At 37.4% G+C, this 11,183-nt stretch overlaps 1 protein-coding gene and 1 long non-coding RNA gene across 3 annotated transcripts in view; one reads left to right on the plus strand and one right to left on the minus strand.

The window, feature by feature from the left end:
• The window catches only part of LOC105515401 (chromosome unknown open reading frame, human C3orf67), a 317,628-nt gene that overhangs the window by 30,718 nt on the left and 275,727 nt on the right, over window positions 1–11,183 (plus strand). The window lies entirely within an intron of this gene.
• Window positions 862–11,183, minus strand: part of LOC105515400 — a 208,821-nt gene continuing 198,499 nt past the window's right edge. The window contains exon 3 of the long non-coding RNA XR_001002322.1: window positions 862–2,737. This is a non-coding gene — a long non-coding RNA (uncharacterized LOC105515400). The remainder of the gene's footprint in view (window positions 2,738–11,183) is intronic.

An 11,183-nucleotide genomic window follows, 5' to 3' on the forward strand; every position in this document is an offset into this window, starting at 1 on the left:
AAAAAAAAAAAAAAAAAAAAAAAAAAAGCCACTATATGCTGTAAGAGAATGAGAGTGAAAAACAAATAACATGTTAGTATTGTTATGAAAATGGTTTTGACCTCACTGAGTTCCTGAAGGGATCTTGCAGACCCTTAGCTATCCCCAGACTACTCTTTGAGAATCAAGAATCTCTTCACCATATTTTGAAAACTGCTATCTTAAAGTATACACTAAAAGCAAATACATTACATCCTCAGTATACTTTGAAAGTGTCACCATTCTGCTAATCTGTTTTATAAATTAGGTAGCTTTATCATTCAGGTGGGCTAACTGCTCTAACAGATAATCCCCAAATCCCAGTGGATCACTTAACACAGTAAAGCTTCATTTCTTGTTCATATCACAATTCATTGAAGGCTAACAATAGGAGCTCTGTCCTGCAGTGTCATTTAGGGAGACCTAGGCTGCTTTCAGATTCTAATCTAGGACTGCATAGTCTTCTGCTGGATCCTCCATATCCCTTGTTTGTCAGCAGACAAGGGAAGCGAGAGCCTGAAGAATCACTTGGGAGGATGTTTGGGGTCAGGTTCCCCTGGCCAGAACTCGTGCGTCACCTGTAAACCGTTGCGGGCTAGGAAATGTAGTCTGGTTATATGCCCAGGAGAAAAGGAAACAACCAGGCTTAGCCAAGACACACCTGCCTCCACCAGAATAACCAATTTATTCTGATTATTCTTGTTCTATACATAAATAAGTTAAAATTTGATTATTTGTTTTCAGCTTTTTTGCTGTTAAAAACTTAAGTGGCATACAGTGTAAAATAATAACACTTATGGTTTGAGACAAGTTATAGGGTCATGCAATCTAAAAATTTTTTTTAAACTTTTTATTTTGAAATAATTTCAAACTTAAAGTTACAAAAATAGTACAAAGAACTACCATATACCTTTCACCCATATTCACCAATTATTAACATTTTGCCACATTTGCCTTTACAGTTTTTTTGTATGTGTGTGATCCTGTGTGTGTATGTGTGTATACACATTTTTTTCCTCAAGCCATTTGAGAGTATGTTGCACACTTTGTACTCTTTTATTAAACACTTCAGTATATATTTACTAAGGACAAAGACATTCACTACATGACCACAGTACAATTTTCAAAACCATTTAACATTGATGCAGTACTACTATCTATAGTATAGACATACTGTCCTTCATAGCAATTATGTTTTTGATCCAGAATTACACAGTACCTTTAGTTTTCACTTGTCTCCATTAATTTGTAATGGTTCCTCAGCCTTTCTGTGTCTTTCACATCAATGACACTGCTGAAAAGTACAGGTCAATTATTTTGTAGAATGCCCCTTAGTTGAGTTCGTCTGATGTTTTCTTATGATTAGATTCATGTTATGCATCTTTGGCAAAATATACTATAAAGTGATGTCGTGTCCTTCTCAGTGCAGTTTATCAGGAGGCTTATGATGTTTACAGCTGATGTTAACTTCAACCACTTGGTTAAGGTGGTCTCTACCAGGTTTTCTCATAGTAAAGTTACTGTGTTTTTACTTTAATATTAGTTGAATCATTTGTGGGGATATAATTTGAGACTTTATAAATATCTTCTTCCTCATTAAGCTCTCATTCACCAGGTTGGCATGATGATTCTTGCCTGAACTAATTATTACTGTAATGGTTACAAAATAAAGTGAATTTTTAAGTTATTTTCTAGTAACACATGGAAGAACCAAGTATGGTAGACATTTATTAGTTATCTAACTAGCATACTTTGCCACATTTTTCTCTTCCAAAAATTGTGTGATCTTTGTTTGGGTATCTCCCCTGGCCAGTGCAGCCTATGTGTGTCTAGTAAAATGGATCACAGTCTAGCCCCTGGAGTGAGCTTTGATTGATAGGTCAATTAGTGCATTTCATTTATTTAGCCACATTATTCTTTTAGGAATGGGAATCTGACCTATGCTGGGCCAATTGAGTGACTTTTATGACTCTTGTTTGGGATGCTGGACTGGGCTGCACTCTGTTTGTAGCTGGCACCCATCTGTGACCATGAGGACAGAACTGATACCAGATGGCAGAAAGAGAGAAACAGAGAAATTGGGTCATTGATGACAGCTTTGAGCAGCCGAATCAATCAGTCCTGAAGCCCGCCCTACCTCTGTGGTTTCCAATAATGTGAGCATTCCATATAGGTGGAGCTCAAGCTGGATTTTCTATTAACTTTTGACATAAAAGAGTCCTAACTGATACTCTCATAAGTAAATGCTAATCACTGTTTAACCTGGAATTTAAAAAATTGTGAGGAGGATGTATGAGACTTTTCCGGTATCCGACAATGACCAAAAAATGGATGTAGGGTTTTTTGTTTTGTTTGTTTCTCCTCAGCTTAGTGATGGAACCATGTCATAGGTCACTAAAGATTATAATATCAGAATCAGCAGTGTATATTCCATTTGCCAAAAGGCACTTGAGTTAATTTTTAGTAGTAAAGTTGCTAAAGTGTGTGATGGGACTAATGTCGTTTGGACTCATTTCTGTTCACCACACCAACTTGAGTGAATTAAAGCACAGTGGGAGCTTCAAGCGCAAGTTTGTTGGGATGTCACAGGAAGCTCACGGACAGTGATGCAGCTGGGCGTGGAAGCCAGTACTAGAAAGCCTTAAGCACTCTCCATCTTTCATCTCAGCTTTTTCTGTGTTTTGCTCCATGTCCAGTCCACCAGGCAATTTCAAAATTCCTAGAGGGAGAATCTTTTTCTGTGTTTTGCTCCATGTCCAGTCCACCAGGCAATTTCAAAATTCCTAGAGGGAGAATATGATTGTGTTAGTTTGTATCAGGCATTTCCCCTATTCAGTTCAGTTGTGCTCATTAGTGTAAAAATGGTTTTAGAAGACCTAGCCCTGTGGATAAAGGGAAGATTTCAGAGGGTGAGTCAGGAAGAGACTCCGGAGTTGGCCACTAGAGAAACATCTGTGGATGCCACAGCCAGCTGAGGGCATAATTGTAAATAGGAAAATTTGGTTTGTGATGCCTTTCTTCTTCCCTTTCAGGACCCGTCTCTTCATCATTAGCGTGTGTTTCTCTCATTTGAATTCTTGCTAAGATGCTAACTAATAAGATCTTAAGGATTCGATTATAAGCACTTCCAGGATGTTTTCTGTTGTTATTGTTTTACTAAGGCAGTAGTTCTTAAAGTATAGTTCCTGCATGAGCGGCATTGGCAAGCTTGGAACTTGTTGGAACTGCAAATTCTCAGGCCCCACCCCAGACCTACTGAGAGAGAAACTGGAGATGACCCAGCAATCTGTGGGTTAAAAAACTGTTTTTAAACATTTTTAGTTAACAAGTAACAATTGTACATACCTGTGGGACACGGATTCCATATACATGTATTTCAATGTATATATACAATGTGTAATGATTAGAGTAATTAACATCCATTACCTCATTTATTATTTCTTTGTATAACGAACATTCACAATCCTTTCTTCTAGCTTTTTGAAAATATACAGTAAATTACAGTTAATTGTCTTCACCCTACAGTGCTACAAAACACCAAAACTCATTTCTCCTATCTAGTTGTACTTTTGCATCTGTTAACCAACTGCTTCCCATACCCTTCCCATCTTCCCATACCTAAAATTCTACTCTCTGTTTCCATGAGCTTAGATTTCTTGTTGGTCCTCACATATGAGTGACAGCATCTTTCTGTTGTCACTTAGTTCACTTAACATAATGTCTGACTTAGTTCACTTAACATAGTGTCCTCCAGCCTCATCCATGTTGCTGCCAATGACAGGATTTCATCCTTTTTATGGCTGGATAATATTCCATTGTGTATATATACACCACATTTTCTTTGTTCATTCATTCATTGATGGACACTTAAGTTGATTCCGTATCTCAGCTGTCTCTCAGCAGTCCATATTTTTAACAGGTCATTCAGGTGATCCTGATACACTTGAAGTTTAAGAACCACTCATGTAGGGAATTCCCAAAAACCCACAAGGTAGCCAGAACCCGGGATCTGGCTTCTTCCCAGCATTTTGTCCCAGCTTGGGGATCCATTGGTACTGCTTGGATATGGAAACGTGGTCATATGTTCCCTGCCCATTGCTTCAAAAGAGAGTCCCAACCTCGGCCTTCTAAAGAGTCAAACAGACTTCAACAGCAGAAAGGTTGTTGTCCCCAGCACTAAAGCCTCCATCTCCTTGGTTTAACCCTGAGAACAGACCACCATGTGTCTGGCATTTTTTAGAAATTTGCCATCTTATGTAAAGAAGTCTGGATGTCTGTGAGGCCTTGTTCTAAGACTGTATATGTACTTTTATGAAAGACATTCAGGAACACAACTAATTCCTAAAGTGAGGTAAATGTGAATAAACTAGAGGATTAGATCTGCTGTTTCTAGGGGCCTATAGCCCTTCTTCCTCCTCCACCCTCCAACCCTCCTCCTTCTTCTTTCCTTCTTTTCCTCTTCCTTTTTCTTTCTCCCCTTTTCTGCCATTTCTTCTTTCTCATCCTTTTCTCCCTCATCCTTTTCCCTCTTTCCCTTGCTTTTCTTCTCTTTGTCCTCTCTTCCCTTCCATCTATCTTTATTCTTGCCCTTTACCTTTTACTTTTATTCCTCTTGTTCCAAATTTTTCTTTTCCTTCTTCCTTTACTTCTCATTTCTTATCACTCTTCAGCTACACTTCTACTCTTGTGGAAGTAAACTTACTCAACAAGAGAAAGTGGGTGCCTGAGGGCCATAGGAAATGGTAAATGCTATTTCTATCATCATGGCTGCAGACATCTTTAGACACCCAAGGCACCTGCAGGATTATTCAGTGTCTGAGCCTGCCCCGTCCCACACCTCTTCAGCAAGAACTCAACCTTAGGCTCTTCAACCTTTAGTCCCTTCATCCTCACTACTCCACCCACATGCTAACCTCAGAAATGAGCTTGCACTGTCCTATACTGGTAAATGTTTAACACTTGGCTCTGGGGTGGTGATGGAGTATTGAGGGTCCTGATGCTTACTTAGTACTTAATAGTTTCTGTGGTGTAAATACTCCCACCATGGCTGCTTTCAAGCTACCAATCTGACATCACTGAATGTGGAGCTGGGTGGAGATGCTCACCATGGAGCCTCACAAACCAGTCAAGCGTACTACTAAGGAGGGCCTTACACAGCCATGGTCCATAGGTAATACTACTGCCTTCCACCATTATGTAGTACTATCACCATATGTAGTACTACTGCCTTCCACAATTAATGCAGATAATTGAGGGTTAGCCATTAGTAAATAAATTACTCTCATTTGAAACATGAGATGTCTGTTAACTCCTTAACAGGCTCATTTTTTTTGACAGCCATTGAGATAATTAAAGGCAGCAGCATATTATAATTGCCACAACACTACCTTTTAGTTTGATTAAATAAAATTTAACTGCAAGTACTGTCAAAAATTATTTAGGCCTTTCAACTGTTACCCTCTTTTTACTTGTGAGTCTGAGCTTGATATCCCTATGAATTGACAATACTATCTGGATTATAGATATCATAAAGTTTCCGTTAATATTTAGTTAAAAAGTAAAATATTATCCAGTCACCTTATCTTTTTTATTTGCATTCTACATCATCTCTGGTGGATTTTTATTATTTTTAAGTAGCTTCACATTATGTTTTATGATACATTTCTTCCTGTAACAGTTTTGCATACAGATGGAAATGTTGGAAATCTAGTTTAAGGTTGATCTTTTTTTCCCATTTTGTTATGTGATTGATCTGGTCAGTGAACAAGAAATTCTTCAAGGCCATCCATCACTCTAGGCAGCAGCTGAACTAAACCTTCTAACTCACTGCTTGCAGTCAGTCATGCAAGATTTGGGTTATAAATATTGAATGTGCAAACAACTGTTTAAATTAGCTGTCCTATCTGTTTTATGCAATTTCAGTAGAAAAGCAAGCTGATATATTGTTTAGTGGCAAGCAGTAGAAGACAGTGAATTCAGTATTATCCTTCCATACGTCATTGAATTCATCCTGTTGGCAAATATTTAAAATAGTTAGATCAAATTAATTCTCATTCCCTTAAGTTAAATGAGAACTAAGGCAACTGAGCATGTAATTTATGTAGTTTTTTTGGTTTTTATATTCAAACAGTGGGAAGACTGTTAGTAATTGTACATGTAGCCATCTGTCATAAATATGGTAGCCAATTGTTAAATGCTTAGTTCTGTGAATTTTGTTACCTCTTTGCAATAACAAAAATAGCTTAATATTTGGAAAATATTTGGGCAGGAAGGAAAATAGCAACTGGCTTATCCTACTATTCCTGGTAAGCATCTAGAATATTGAATATGTGCAGGTGTTAGTACTACTGCTACTTGGAGTTGTAACAAGTCTCCATACTTTCACTGGTATTGATATATGTAATAGATAAAATGCAAACCATTTGTAGTGACTCCTAAAAGTCTTTCTGTTTGTAATGAATTTATGTAAACTTCCATAATTGCTCTCTGTGTTTAAAATTTATTTTTCAATTAGATGATGCTGGGAACATCCTTTCAAGTAGCAGACATGTATCTAAGCCTACATAAATAACATAAGTGAACTGCTTACCAAAGAGAAGACTGTTCAGTAGCATGTGTCTGTTAGTAGTTGGATCACAATCTAACATAAAGCTTGGACAAGATTATAAGTTACTTCCTGTGACAAACACTCCTCCATTTTTCTCTTCTTTCTTGAACAGAATTTTGGTCAGGGTAGCAATGAGCCCAGCTAAATAGACTCACTTTCCTAGAGCCCTTGTAGCTAGCAATGGTCACATAACCTAGCAACGATCGATGAAGTGCAAGTGGAATTCTATGGCAGGGTCTCTGAAGAGAGCATTTTAAAAGGGACAGACTCAGCTAATTTGCTCCTTTAGCCCTTTGTCTTTTGGTGTGTTGCTGTCTCCTGTGATACACTTCTTTTTATGATTTAACATCTAAGTCTTCAGGAAATTATGCGTTCTGTCTTTTAAAACAGTGTCTGCTTTAGAATTATAAAATTAAACTTTTACTTATGTCCTTACGTGGAAATAAATTGAACCAGCCTTACCGTATTAATAAACCACATTACATACAAATGTAAGAACAGTACTGGTGAATAATTTTAGCGATAACAGTTGCAACTGCAGGGGAAAAAAAGAATTTTCTTAATCTCATCTCTCAAGTCTTATTTCTCTTTTTAATTTCTACTTCCTTTTTCTTTGACCAATTGCTGTGTTTTCTTACCCTTCAAGTGCCTGTAGTCCGGTGGAAGAGGCCAGTTTATAAACAATTATAATACAGTGTTATAAGTTCTAGAAATATGTGAATAAAATGCAAATCTGATTTTATTATTTTCTTACTTAAAAGCTTTCCATGAGCTTTAATGTGGTATTGAAGGTCTTTTCATTCTGGCTCCAATAGCCTTGTCCAGTCTTCACTCCTTTCTTTCTCTCAGCGTATTTCTTCAGCCTTATGCTGTCTAAAACCACTGGACTCTTGGTAGGATCCGGAAACTATCACACTGTCATTCTTTCATATCCTTGTGTATCCTTTCACTTCTGTACCCTTTTTTTTCATCTCCATCTGTGAAATCCCACTCACTCTTCAAAACTGACTTGTCTTTACGGTGTTCCGTGACTCTTCCAAGTTGAGTTAATGACTACTTCATCTTCTATGCTTCTCATAACATTCTTTTTATACTTCTATGATAGCATTTATTCAGTCAATTTTTAGTTACAGGTCTGTCTCTCCTAGTAGACTGTGAGTTCTATGAAGAGATAAGCTATGCTTTATTTTGAAGTGCCAGTATCTTAGCAAGTGCCTGGAAAGGAGTAAATACTCAAGATGTTTGGTATGTTTTTATAACAAGTAAATACATTTAAACTCTCCGCACCTTTCATTGAGTACTAGGATTAATTATTCATAATTAGTTAATTATTTACCTGTTCCTTAAATGTATCCCTGTGAAAGAAATGCTGCTGGTGATGAAATAATCTTCATCAATTACCTAACAAATAATTGTCCATCTGGGTCATCTCTGCATCTGCTTTTACTCTAACCCATGACTATGGTTTTCTTGCTTCTTTGTATGTCTTTTATTTTTGGATTATATACCATACAGCGTGTGAAAGAAAAGTAAATTCTGAAATAATTAACACTTACCTCCAGAAAAGGGCATAACCCTTTCTCTTTTAGGCTGATGGAGGTGGATGCTGAGTCAGTCTGTGATTAGGCTGAGTCTGGGTTTTTTTGTAGCTTCATTTGATATAGTTTTTTACTACCTTCAAGTCTTTTGAGGGTGAAGTCAGATAGTTCCCTTTAGTAGGGCTTGAATCTGACTACAGGCAAGATTTGTCACATTTACAGATATGTGACCAACTTTCCAAAGTGTGGGGGTCTTGCTGCAACATCTATCACCCCATTAATCTCCAGGGTTGATTTGGCTGATCTAGCTGGCTAAGTGGGTGATCCCTTCCTCGCTCACCGCTCCATGTGTGTCCCTCTGAAGCTGTAAGCTTGGTCAAAGACGATTTTCCTTAATAGAGGAGGACTGTTCTTCAGTCATGAGTATAGGAGAGGCTGAGCTCCCTTTTGAACAAGCTCTCAAACTATGGGGTTCTTTCTCTACTTTGTAGCCCAGATACCGGCTCATTGGACAATTAGGGAGTTCTCTTTATTTCTTTGTCTGCCCCTGGCTTCCTGAACCTTGGGAAATCTTTTCTCCCCCTATTGTCTGACCTAAGCCTACCTACCAATAAAGGTTGCCCTATACTCTGAAGGCCTAGAATTCCTTGGAGAGGTCTCCTTCACCTCTCCTGACCACTCCCAGCCTCCAGTAGCTGAAATCTCAGAGTGCCTCAGGTGAATTTCCACTCTCCTTTTCCACTCTCCACATTCCTGAGCACTTAAAGACCCACAGGAAAAAGTTGGCAGGCAAGTGCAGAATTGCTTTGTACGTGGGGCTTCTTGGAATTCTAATCCATCATGTCAGCCTGCATGTAGCTGTGAAAAGTTTGGCTATTTTTTTCTTACCCCCATCCTTGGCTGATTCCCTGTCCTTCTCTTGTCGTGTTAGAGATAAGAACAGCCATGGGTCTTTCCTCTGAAGCACCTATTCATTTGTGAAATGTAGTTCATTTAGGTCTTTTTGTATCTCACTCTCTGGTGGATTCTTTTTGTTCTCAAGTGTTCATAATTTTATTTAAGCTCCCAACCCAAATGTCCATCAGCAGGTAAACAGATAAGCAAAATGCTATACACCCATATAATGGAATACTGCTCAGCAGTTACGAACAAACCACTGATACATTAAACCACATGGTTGCATTTTAAAACATCATGCTGAGTTAAATAAGGCAGATATGAAAATGTATTATTATTTGATTATATTTGTATGAAATTATAGAAAATGCAAACAGACTGCAATTAGATCAGTATTTGCCAATGCCAGGTGCCCAGAAGGAAAGACTGAATTAATTTGAAGGTGTACCAGGACAATTTTGGGGTTCATGGAAATGTTCTACAAATTAATTATAATGGTAATTAAATATATGCATACAGTTGTCAAAATTCACCAAAATGTACACTTAACATGGGTGCATTTTATTGTATCTACATTTTATCTTATTATATTCTATTTTAGTAGTTTTTGGGGAACAGGTGGGTTTTGATTACACGGATAAATTCTTTAGCAGTGGTTTCTGAGATTTTGGTGCACCCATCACCCAAGCAGTGTACACTGTACCCAACACATAGTCTTTTATGCCTCACCCGTCCTCCCAACCCTCCCATGTCCACGAAGTCCATTATATCTTGTACCTTTGCATCCTCATAGCTTATCTCCCATTTACAAGTGAAAACATACACTATTTAGTTTTCCATTCCTGAGTTACTTCACTTAAGGTAATGGTCTCCAGTTTCATCCAGGTTGCTGTGAATTCCATTATTTCTTTCATTTTTGTGGCTGAGTAGTATTCCTTGGTATATATGTACCACATTTTCTTTATCCACTTATTGGTTGACAGGCATTTAGGTAGTTCCATATTTTTGCACTTGCTAATTGGTTCTGCTATAAACATGTGTGTCTTTTTCATATAATGACTTCTTTTCCTTTGAGTAGATACCCAGTAGTGGGATTGCTGGATTGAATGGTAGTTCTACTTTTAATTATCTAAATAATCTCCACACTGTTTTCTGTAGTGGTTGTAGTAGTTTACACTCCCATCAGCAGTGTAAAACTGTTCCCTTTTCATCACATCTGCCCCAACATCTATTCTTTTTTGTTTTTAATTATGGCCATTCTTGCAGGAGTAAGGTGGTATCTTATTGTGGTTTTAATTTGCATTTCCCAGACAATTAATGATGTTGAGCATTTTTTATATGTTTATTGGCCATTTGTATATCTTCTTGTGAGAATTGTTTACTCATGTCCTTTGCCTATTTTTTGATGGGATTATTTATTTATTTTCTCACTAAATTGTTTGAATTCCTTATACATTCTAGATACTAGTCCTTTGTTGGATGCATTAATTTGTGAATATTTTCTCCCATTCTGTGGGTTGTCAGTTTACTCAGCTGATTATTTGTTTTGCTGTGCAGAAACTTTTTAGTTTAATTAGGTTCCATCTATTTTTGCTTTGTGGCATTTGCTTTTGGGGTCTTAGTCATGAATTCTTTGTCTAAGCCAACATCCAGAAGAGTTTTTGATGATATCTTCTAGAATATTTTTTGGTTTCAAGTCTTACATTTAAGTCTTTGATCCATCTTGAGTTGATTTTTTTTTTTAAGGTGAGAGATGGGGATCCAGTTTTATTCTTCTACATGTGTCTTGCCAGTTTTCCTAGTACCATTTATTGATGTCCTTTTCCTAATTTACATTTTTGTTTGCTTCGTCAAAGATCAGGTAGCTGTAAGTATTTGGCTTTATTTCTGGGTTCTCTATTCTGTTTCATTGGTCTGCATGCCAGTTTTCATACTAGTACAATACTGTTTCGGTAACTATAGCCTTGTATTATAACTTGAAGTTGGGTAATGTGATACCTCCAGATTTGTTCTTTTTGCTTAGTCTTTTTTTATTATACTTTAAGTTCTAGGGTACATGTGCACAACATGCAGGTTTCTTACATATGTATACATGTGCCATGTTGGTGTGCTGCACCCATTAA

Source organism: Colobus angolensis, unplaced genomic scaffold, assembly GCF_000951035.1.
Source record: "Colobus angolensis palliatus isolate OR3802 unplaced genomic scaffold, Cang.pa_1.0 Scaffold26, whole genome shotgun sequence".
Lineage (NCBI taxonomy): Eukaryota > Metazoa > Chordata > Mammalia > Primates > Cercopithecidae > Colobus > Colobus angolensis.